This window comes from Humulus lupulus, chromosome 6, assembly GCF_963169125.1.
Source record: "Humulus lupulus chromosome 6, drHumLupu1.1, whole genome shotgun sequence".
Lineage (NCBI taxonomy): Eukaryota > Viridiplantae > Streptophyta > Magnoliopsida > Rosales > Cannabaceae > Humulus > Humulus lupulus.
This window is the reverse complement of record NC_084798.1, coordinates 21457867-21470177: the sequence shown is the minus strand read 5'-3', so window position 1 is coordinate 21470177 and position 12311 is coordinate 21457867. Positions and strand designations below refer to the sequence as shown.

General features: G+C 35.0%; 1 pseudogene; it reads right to left on the bottom strand.

The window, feature by feature from the left end:
* Positions 1-7801: 7801 nt before the first annotated feature.
* On the bottom strand, positions 7802-9316 carry LOC133783874 (uncharacterized; annotated as a pseudogene).
* Between the last annotated feature and the right edge of the window lie 2995 nt (positions 9317-12311).

Below are 12311 nucleotides of genomic sequence, written 5' to 3'. Positions count from 1 at the left end.
TATGATATGACTAGAATAGATAATAACGGTATATTTACTTATCTTATCAACTGTCAATATCGGTCATGTCCGATGTAACAAATACATCCGATCTTATCTACTTTGTTAATGTTCTAGAAAGAACATAACACTGTAGTGTGTAAGTAGATCATATCATAGATTGGCAAGTCAGTGTAAATCCTGTGCACTGACTAATCTTAGGACTAACTTATTTTGAACATATAATCATATTTATATTCCACTGTGATTACGTCACTATAAATAAGATTAGTTATATGCTTGGGATTTAATAGAAGTTTATATTAAACAAATAATCATGAAAATAAAACATGTGAGCAAAGTGATTAACCAAGTCAAAAAATGATTTCTATTCTTTTATTGATAATAAAATGAGATTACAAAGAATTTGAGTTTTAATTAGGGCATAAAACCCCAACATAAGGTTCATAAACATATTATATTCATCAATTTAACCATAAAATTAAAAAAAAAAAACTCACCAAAATGGGTCTAGGAAGTCGGAGGCGACGTTGGTTTTTGGGAGAAAACCTAAGTTTTGAATTTGGGAGAATGAGGGGCTCGAGGTTGATGGCTAGGATTTAATACTAGGCGCACTGTTTGCGTCAGTGGGCAACTGACACTAACGGCATGTTTGCGTCAGTGCCCCACTGACGCAAACACGCTGTTAGCATCAATTGCCCACTGACACAAACGGTGCGTTAACGGCGTCAGTTGGCCACTGACGCAAACTTCGCCAATTAATTGTGTCATTGTTATCACTGACGCAAATGCTCTTACATTTGTGGTAGTGCTCAATTGCCACAAATATTGATTATCGGTCAACGGCGTCAATCAATTGCGTTGATTGACGCGTTTGACTGACACAAAAGAGGTATTTTGGTGTAGTGTAAAGAGTTGACTTGGGATGAAATCAGTGTTGATCAACACTGATTGAAGACTTTTGAGCACTAAAACCATTGAAGCACACTTTTATAAGTGTGATTGTTGATCTTGGAATATCGCAGGTGGTAATTCGACCATTCATTAGGTCTAAAATACCCCACAATCAGTTAAGGTTGCCATAAACTACTACCTTAGGGTGAGATGGGCAACAATTGACATTAATTGGAGCATTTTGACTACTAAAGTCAACAAGAATACTCTATAAGTGTGATTGTTGATCTTAGAACACCACAAGTGGTAATATAATTGTTGATTAGATATAAATACTTTATAATTATCTAATAATATCGTAAGCTTCTACATGAGGGTGGCACTGATCAAAGGCTTTTTTTACTTAAGTAATAAAAATATATCAATTTATATTAAATTAAATTGTTTTTTAAAGTATCACTTCTCAAATTAAGCTTAAAATTTAAGATTAAAATGTAAATAATAAAAAACTCATTTTGAAAATAAATATTTTTGTATAATATTTTTATGAGTAAGGCTAGGGACAATCTCAATTTACACACTATTTTTGCACACTATCGTGTATCATTATTATCAATCATGTAATATTTTCACAGTAATTGGCAACCTAACAAATAATTAGGTCTGAAACACCCCATAATTAGTTAAGGTTGTCATAAAATACTACATCGATGTGTGATCAGCATCGATTAGAGCCTTTTAACCAATAAAGTCAACAAATGCATTATTTTTATAAGTGTGATTGTTGATCTTGGAACACTACTAGTGGCAATCCCACCGTTGATTAAGTCTGAAATACCCCATAATTAGCCAAAATTGTGATAAACTACTATATTGGGGTGAAATCGGTGGCAATCGAAGCCTTTTGACCACAAAAGTCTTAGAACACTACATGTGTAATCCGACCGTTGATTAGGTCTAAAATACTCAATAATTAGCTAAGGTTGTCGTAAGCTACTACATCAGGATGGCGTCTATCATAGAATTTTAACCTAAATAATAATCTATAATTTAGATAAATTGAATTGTTTTGAAATGTATCACTTAAATTCTCAAATAAAAACTTAAATTCTAAAATTAAAATGTAAATAATAAAAATCTAATATAGAAAATAAATATTTTTATATTTTCTTTTTATTCATTTAAAACTTTTCTAATTACCTTTTGCGAAAAATGTCTAAGTTGATTTTCTTCTTCTTTTGATTTCCATAATACTTCATTTCTAAATTAAAAATACTTTAATCTGGTAATTATTGCAAAATCAAAACCTGAATGGGCTATAAAGGTGGCTTAAAGTAAATAATTAAAATCTCACTCCTTGAAATTAATACCCCAATTAAACTATTTCCATAACATAACTCTCAAGATTAAATTTGTAACTTTCAGATTTTAGTATTAATATTTGTTAATTTTTAATTATATTAGTTTGTATAAAATATTAATTAATACCTTAAATGATTAGGGAAGCAAAGGAGATGATACCAAAAGTTTTCTATACTATTATTTCATTATTTCTTTTAATAAATATAATTTGCAATTAATATCGAAAGGAAAATAAAAAAGAGTTGCAAAAGGCACAAAGAACCAAAGAACATACACCATATCTGAATCACTCACTATTTACTTTCATGCTTTGGTTCATATCTACATTTAAAAATATTATCAAAAAATTGAAAAACTAAATCAACAATAAGAAATATTTGACTTTATTGTTTAGTAACTCAATCTCAAACCATGACAACCTTAATGGAAAAAACAACTCATTGCTCCATGAATAAAAATCATAAACATGAAATATGAAACTACATTGAATTCAATTTCTCTTAATCCTACAATACAACAATAAAGTTAATTAATCCAATTGTTATATGTATAGTTATTCGCTAATGTATTTAAGAATCTCCAAGCAAAAACCAACTTTGATACCTCTAGAAGTCTCCAAAGGAAAATGGTATAATACCTTCGCTGTTTTGGTCAAAGAAGGCTACATGTTGTGGAGAACTGGCATGTTATAATATTTTTTAACACAACAGACCTTCCTCTCTGTTGTAATAAATTGAGTACTTCCTTAAGGCATTTTCTTGAACACCTATGATGCATTAAAAATGTTAAAGCTAACAAATTATTGTTGTGAAACAAAATGACCATTTCACAAATGTATGCATGATTTAAATAAAAAATGGAGCATACACATACCATGCAAATCTATTCAACTTACTTTTATATACATTTTAGGTCAAAACTTTGCTCACAGTCAAGATGAAACCAAATGAAATAATCAAAATGGATAAAAAATAATATAAGACACAAAATGATGAGATATTTTACAGAGAATTGTGCAAATATGCCATTGAATAAAAATACTTAAAATACAACCACTATAACAAGATGTATTTATATATGTGTCTGATGCAAAACCACAAAAATCCATGATTTTTTTGTTGCTGAAATGCTCATAATGAAATGCAACCAAAACCGAGTGCCTTACAACAAGCTACACAAAGACTATTATACATCAGATGTGTATAAATAAATGCAATACTTACTGTCACATAATGCAAAAATGCATCAAAGACTATTATACATTAGATGTGTATAAATAAATGCAAAATACAAATATATGGGTTTCACATACGGTTGCTCATATTCTAGTATTCCAGATACTTGACAGAAAAGATAAGGTCCTAAGGAATAAGACGATACCTTTGGTTAAGGTATTGTGGAGGAACAACAAGGTCGAGGAAGCGACCTGGGAGCTGGAGTCAGACATGCAGAATCAGTATCCCGAGCTGTTCAGGTAAATTTCGATGACAAAATTTCTGTAAGGAGGGGATAGTTGTAATGCCTCGAATTCTCCGATATGGTTTAATGGCGGGAATAGTAGGCTGGGAGGGCCATACTTGTTTAATTATTCCATTAGTTGATAATATGCATGTATATGTGAATTATACTATGGTATGATGCTATATGCGTGCATGCGGGTCCACATTTGAATAATTATGCTGTTTTGTTAATTTGGCCCATTGAGGGTGAATATGTGTATTTGGGTGCATAACTTGATTTGTGAATGAGATTCCATTATTATGGAGATATATTCGAGCTATTCGGCATGAGACGGTCATATAGAGTGGATTAGCGGTTTTGTCATAACGGGGTCAATTTTGGGGTAATAGAAATGTTTATTTGATGATAAATTGGGAATATTTGAGATCAGGGTGAAATTTTAGAGGTTTTGACTATATTGTCCCTGGGGGTGTTTTTGGGACCCCGAGCACTAGGTTTTATTTGAGGTTACTTAAGTTTGAAGTAGTTGTCAGATAGAACGTACGATCAAAAAACCTCTCATTCTCTCTCTTTAGTTCATTTTTGCCACCCGAAGCATTTTTGAAGAAATCTTGAGTTCTAGGAGTCGGAATCAAGCGAGGATCGAGGCATAGCGATCCTAGAAAAGATTAGAAGCTTCTTAATCGAAGGATTCGACGGAAAACAACTCAATAAAAGGTAATCGAAGTTTAAAGTTTTGAGTTTTTAGAGTTTCTAAGCTTTGAATTGGACTTTGTGAATTGTTGTGTTTTTGGAGGGTTTGAGCCTTGGGTTTTGAGAGTTTTGGAGTTTTGGGAAGCTTGGGAACTTTGTTTTGATGTTTGGGGATGCTTAGGCATGATTTTGGAAGCTTGGAGAAGTTGAAAACACGTTTGGGAATGGCCCAAGGTCGGGGGCCGCAGCCCTGGCTTGAGGAGGAAGATGAGGGGTTCTGTCTTGGCTGGGCGCCGCGGCCCTTGGTATAGGGCGCCGCGGCGCTTGCTTCAGGGAACTCTAGGGGCCGTGGCCCAAGGTGCCAGGGCCGCAGCCCTTGCTCTGTTTTCACCCCGTTTGCTCGTTTTGACCCCAGGAACTTAGCTATAGGCCTCGGGAGTGTTCCTACTACTTGGATTAGTTGGGATTGATCTTCCGGAGGCTAGATATTGGTTTGAGAACCTATGTTGATCATTATTATTAATGATGTCCCGTTTTTGGTTATGATTAGGTGACCGCTAAAGGACTAAAGGTTGATCGCTCTCAAGGGTCGTTCTTTTTATCATTCTAGCTCGAATATGAGGTAGGAATACAGTGTATGAATACAGCTGCACCCTGTATATGTATATGACATGCGTGATTATTACTGAGGCATGTTGGTTGATTAATGTGGACATGTATTGCATATTATATGCTAGTGAACGTTGTGTACTTGTATATGTACTGATTAGTCAGGGCAACTGACTTAAGAGTCAGGGATGGCATAGCGTCATGAACGCAGGGCCAAATGAAGATTAGATGTAATCGATGTCGGCATTGAATGGCTCTATGGCATTAATGCTGGACCGACCCTAAGATCGATGAAACTTATAAGCGCTTGGCTAGTCTACGACTAGTTACTCAGAGCCAGGGCACAGGGCCTCGGTGACTGCTTGTCACATGGCTAGGGAACGATGTTCCAAGGTTATGACTCTATGGTCATGAGGAAGGTTATGTTGGTGACTAATCACCATGCACCTATCCTGTTTAAGCTATGAAAGGTTTGTTATCTGTTAAGCCCTGGTGATCCTATCGTCACATGGCTAGAGGGGGCTGTACCCATTTCAGTGACTTTTGTGATTGTCACCTATCTGTTTTGGACTAATAGTCCTGAATGATTATCATAATCATTGTTGATATTATATCATGTTGTATTGTGTTTTCTTGCTGGGCCTTGGCTCATGGGTGCTATGTGGTGCAGGTAAAGGGAAGGAAAAGCTCACCCAGCCTTGAGTGGAGAGCTTAGGTGGTGTTGTGTACATATGCAGCCGCTTGACCACCACGGCCAAGGAGTTCTCAGGGGAACTAGGGGGTTTACCCTGTTTTGCCGCTTAGGACGGCGGGATTGTAAATTTGAAACAGTAATGACCATTTTGTACTGAGAACAACTTGTAAATGTTTTGATTAGCTCTGCAGAGCAGTTTGTAATGGACATCCTTCCTTTTTATTAGTTTTTCTACCTTAACCTGTTAATCACATTTAGAACACGTTTTTAACCAAAGGACTCGGGTAAATGGTCAAATTTCCGGTTTACCATTCACCGTAACTATTCTGGGGTAACTAGGGCGTTACAAGCTTCCTCCTCAATACGAAGGCGAGTGATCAGACTTTCTAGTGAAAATTCTTTTGTTTTGTGCCTGAGAAATTTTTTAAAATCTTTCCACATAGGGGGCAGTTTGTCAATAATCACAGCAACTTGAAATTGTTCTTCTAAAGACATACCTTCAGAAATTATTTCATGAGCGATTTTCTGAAGTTCATGAGATTGGGCTTCCACTAACTTGTCATCGGTCATCTGAAATTTGAGGTAGCGACTGACAGCGTACTTCTTGGTTCCAGCCTCCTCAGTGTCATACTTCTTTTGCAGTGCGTCCCAGATTTCCTTAGCATTTTGGTCAGAATTATAATAGTCATACAAGTCATCAGATAAACCATTGAGAATGAAATTTTTGCATAAAAAATCATTTTCGACCCAAGCCTCTAATGCCTTAGTTTGTTTGTCTTTTTCATCGTTGTCATCCTTTTCAGAGACAATAGGCTTATCAGTAGTCAGAGCAGTGTTAACCTTTTTGATTGTGAGAAAAAATAACATCTTCTGTTTCCATCTTTTAAAATGGTTACCCTCAAAACGAAATTGTTTGTTTATGTCAACAACACCAGAGTTATCATCGGTAGTCATGGCAGAAACTTAAACGTCTTAAAATTGTTGGAAAAGTTGCTGCAGAAATAAAAAGGAATGAAATTACCGAATAATAATCTGGGTTGAGTCACGGACTAAGTCGCTCTCTTTAAGACGTTCGCGGCACTGCCCAAAATTTGTGCAAGAAGACTATCAGCCCCGTCGTCCCCAGGATAAAACAGCTCAGTCTATACTGTTATCGGACCCCCACTGCACCGTAGAGAACCGTCGTATACCACACCCTGATATAATACTACTAATATGTTGAGAGAGTTATTTTTTCTGAGAGAGTTCTGTTTTTTGAAAAGTAATCACACTAATTTTTAAAGAGAAAGTGGATCTTAATTAATGGGAAAAAAGATGTTTTATTAAAACGTGGGAGAGACAGTTAAAATCCTGAAAAAGCTGAAGATTAAGTCTTCAGTTTACCACATGTTAACCACGTTTTTATTAAATAAAATAATATTTAATAAATAATTTTTTTTTTCGAAAAAATAATAAGGTGCACACCACACCAACCAGCCAGCTCAGTCGGATGGCGGCGGCGACGCGCGCGCGTGTGGTGGTCAGGTGAGCCTTTGTGTGACTCCTCACTCTCCCACAAAAGTGGGTACCCCTTGGGGCACAACCCCAAGGCTCAAGTCCACACTCTATATACCCTTACAAATGAGTATTCTAAAACAATGTGGGACTCTTCCTCTAGGGAATCATTAAAGCACATTTTCTATTTTTAATAATTCATACTTATATAGATTATAAGTTCCAACATATATTAGTGGTCGTGGGGCATAACAATTCTTCTCTGTACTCTCATTTTAATATTCTTATTCACTTTTATTTTATTTTTTCAAGATATAATGTAATTGTATGTATATTTAATAATTCTTCAAAATATATATTTAATAAAGAATATTTACAGCATAAATACCATATATTTTCAATTTTATAGACTTATATACCATATTTTTTTTCGATGAATTAAATACCAAATGTTATAATTTGAGGAATTCCATCATTACTACTCCATTAAATATTATTAATGCTGGTTAGGATGCCAAGTGTCATGATCTTATTAATCAATTTTACATTAATTTTTTTTAAATAATTTAAACATTATTTAAAATAAAAAAATAATTAAAACATTAAAAAATTGTATATTAAAAAAAGAACTAATTGATTTTTAAATATTAAAAAACTAATTTTCTCTCTCTCTCTTCTCCCTTCTTCATCTATTCTACTTCTTCTTCCCTATGTTTGAAATAGGTGGCTTCAGGCGAGGGGCGCGGAGCTTCAGGCGAAGGGCGGACCCAAATTGGGATTTTCTGGGATTGATTTGGGAGACAGAGGAGAAACAAATGCTAGTGTAGATGATGATTTTGGGCCAGTCATAACTCACTGAAATGCCAAAACATCTTCTTCTCATTACAGTCCCTTAATCTACCCCAACAACCCAGCTATCATAATCTGAATAACAATTAGAAGATAGTGGCCCAGTCAAACAATTCCACAAATGGATTATGTGCTTCAGTGTCCCTCAAAAATCAGCACCGATTAATCCTACTCCAATCAAGTTATTGAACTTTAAAGCCAAAACATTTTCACTACAATTCACTACAGCTTCTGTTTTGCCTTCTTGTGTTTTATTTATATCTATGTCATGTAAGATCCTCTTGGTTGAGAGGAATAGCACCAGTTGCAGCCATAAGAGGTATTAAGTAACCAAAACAAGAGAGAATCACAGCAGAGAAAAGAGCCTTCGGGTATGTCTTTTGGGGTTGATCAACTTCCCCAGCTAAAGTACTAGCATTGTCCCAAAAAAGGTATTGAAGACCGTTCTCGTTGCAATTCAAAGAAATCCTAAACCCACATTTCCCTGCATAAATGTAAATTTTATGGCTGCCATCGCATTCATCGCAGACAACAAATCTGAGCCCTCGACAAGAATCACAGCCATTCGAATCGACCACTGGCAGTCGTTGGATCAACATCTTCAACTCACCACACTCGTTGAGTTTTCAGATCTCATCGCAGCCACCGACAAATCTCCCACCGATGAAAACCATCAGCAGATTCAGTCTCTTGGTTCCTACAATCCCCTGAAGCTCGTCCAGAGACTGAGCATCCATCGACACATCTCGTTCGTCGATCAGAACACGTAACCCTCGAAGTAAGGATCGAGCGACTCTGCAGTCCTTGAAGGTCTTACGGACCACGTGGAGGTTGGTGTAGAAGATCACTACCCGCTGGTCACCGTCGAGTAGGGACAAAGTGTATGGGGAGGGGTTGCGGTGGTGGGCCTAGAAGCGGAGGACTGAGCTAGTGATCTGGACCCGGTAGAAAATGGAGGCCCGTCTTGGGCTGAAGAGCCCGAACTCGGTCTCGGGTTCGGGTTGTTCTTCTTGGAGCAGGGTTTGGATGTCCTTAAAGGATGAGCAAGAGAAGGTTTGTGTCCGTGATTTCGGTCTCTGAACTTGGCTCGGTGGTCTTAGCCATGGCGGTGACCACATGTCCGAGAGGGAGAGAGAGAGAATCAGGGAAGAAGAGTAGGTGAATGAGAGAGAGAGAGAGAATGTAGAGAGGTGGTTTTGAGACAGATCTAAAAGAAAATGAAGAAGAAGGGAGAAGAGAGAGAGAGAGGGAGAGAGGAAGGAGATAGAGAAAATCAGTTTTTTAATATTTAAAAATTAATTAGTTCTTTTTTTTATATATATATTTTAATGTTTTAATTAAATTTTTTTATTTTAAATAATGGTGAAATTATTTTAAAAAAAATTAATGTGAAATTGACTAATAAGATTATGACTACTGGCAACTTAACCAGCTGTAATAGTATTTAACGGAGTGGTAGTGATAAAATTGCCAAATCATAACATTTGGTATTTAATCCGTCGAAAAAAAAATGTGGTATATAAGTCTATAAAACTGAAAACACGTAGTATTTATGCCACAAATACCCAATTTAATCATTATAATTGTATTTCATGAAAAAAAAAAACTATAATTATGATTGTTGTCACGTGGTATACTTGCTCCTCATATATAACAAAGCACAAGACATAAATTGTTTCATTTATTAGCATACCCAAGAGAAATGTAAGACAATTAACTAATTCTTTTAATTAGCTTCCCTATTTTATTTTTAAAATATATTACTAAAACTCTAATTTTTTTATTTTACTTCTAGTTTTTACGTTACACAATGCAATAACTTCTCTATTTTTTTTCTTTATATTATTTTAAAATAATTATTTATTTATTCATTTCAAATATAAAAATATTATAACCAATTTTGATATGATGACGCAACACCCCACATATCACCCGACATGGCAAACTTGAGAGTCGATCATCACCAAAAAACCAAGTGTCTACGAATTGGACTACACTTAGGCAAATTGGTGATAAAAAGATTCCTGGCACCCACGGAGGTTGCCACCAGCAAGCCTCTCACCAATGGCAAGGTCTTCTTGCTGGCGGCGAGTCCCGAGCTTGTTTTCGACTTATCGTTGATGTTTCGAACCTCCTCAATCGTTTCAATGGCCTTTTATGCATATCTTCACTCAACAATGGTGATTGGACTCCATTGAAGCAAACCATAAGGACCCCATCTCATTACAATTGACATAGACAACCACACATCATCAATATACGCTAAAGACCGTCGAAGCTTGTGAAGCCTCGCCATGTGAGGACTTGGGGTCGCCAATGGCGAGGTCTACTCGCCCATGCTATTCGCAATCATCATCTTGGCTCGTTTGGCTCTCGACATGTCTCCACTACCCGTGGTTTAAAGGGGTCTCACATCTCATGTGGGGCAACGCCTATCAGTGGTCGTCCCTACCACTTCCAAAGAGACAACAAGTCAGTGGGATGGCGTCGCAACTAGGAGGTGGAATTATGATTGTCACCACTCAACTCCACTCTGGAATTCACAAAGAGTCGTCGGACCAGCTAGAGTCATCAGCTACACCTAACTATAAAATTTACGGTCCAACTCTAGACAAGGATTCAAAATTTAGACATTTCATAGAGAACTCAATCCATTTTTTTGTAATCTCTAATACATCAAGAACATAAAAGCGCCAAGCTCCCTATGTAATTGTTCTTGGGCGTTCTTGAGTTTTCTTAAACAAATCATCAATAATATCTCCTAAAAGTTGATGTAAGTCATCTTTTCGGGTTGAACCATTATAAATCTAGTGTTCTTAAATTTATTGTCATTTTTAATCCGTCAACACCGTTCTACCATTTCACCTAGGATTTTAGCTCGAAAGATAAGCACAACTCTCCATATAATTACTTCTCCATGTAGGTTGATGAAAAATCGAGTCAACATAAAATAGTGAGAAAAGATGAAAAATGAAAGAAAAAAATATATTATTAAAAAAATATTTGAAGGAAGAATAATAATTTCAAATGTAGAAAAGATAATATTGCAAGAAGAAAAAAAAAACACAAAGTATAGCATCTATTGGAGTACTTTTTTGTTTTCTATAGCAAAAGGTAAAAAAAATTATAAAATAGAGCATCTGTTATAGTACTTTTTTTTTTTTTTTTTGCTTTTTTATATTTTAAAATGGGTGTTTATATTTGCACTCATTTTTTTCTCCCTTCACCCCCCTTTTCTAATTAAAACCATAAAAAATTAAAAAATATAATAATTATTTTCACACCCCTCATAAAATTTTAATAAGTACAAAATTATTCATTAAAAAAATATATTGAAAAATTTCTTTTCCCTTTACATAAAAATTTAATTTTTATAAAATCTTATTCAATTATTTCTAAAAAAAAATACTTAATAACATTGCATAAGCCCACGTTGTACTTGAAGGCCTTCGTTTATGCATAAAATTGGGCTACAAGAATATCATTGTTGAATCAAATTGCTTAGTTCTTGTTAATGCACTCAATAAACAATGTGTGGTATCCTCTTATCTAGGCATTCTTGTTAGAGAGATCAATTTCCTCTGTAATGATTTATTGTTATTTCCTTTCAGCATTGTCCTAGAGTTGCCAATAATGTTGCACACTCTTTGGAAAAATTAGCACTCACAAAGGAAAATCATCATGTATGGTGGCCATGCTACCCTCCGATACTCTCATTAGGGTCGATGCACTTTTCAATGATATTCTATAGGCACTCTTTTTCCCCCAAAAGATTTTTCCAGTGGGTTTGCTCTTGTGGATTTTAATGAGGCCTTTTTCATAGAAAAAAAAAACATCCAATAAACAATTTCAACAATAAAATTCAATAAAAAAAACACACTATGACATCTTTTTTAAGAGTTCATATATATATATATATATTTTATATATAATATGAATAATGATAAGCACACTCTTATTTTGCACACAAAAAATACACACAATGAAATGGCATGCATCTTAAACCACACAAAAATAGTGGTCTCACTCTAAAAAATTTAAATGTTTAAAATGCATGTCATATTATTGTGTTTATTTCAATGTGTAAAATAAGTATATGTCTAGCATCACTCATTTGATATATATCATAATCTATAAATATTTATAATAAAAATTAAAAATTACCTCATGAGAATTAAAATTATTAGCAGAATCACATCCACACCCACTTTCATATTTTCTTCTTTTTATAAATTTTGTTTCTTAAAGTGATAAC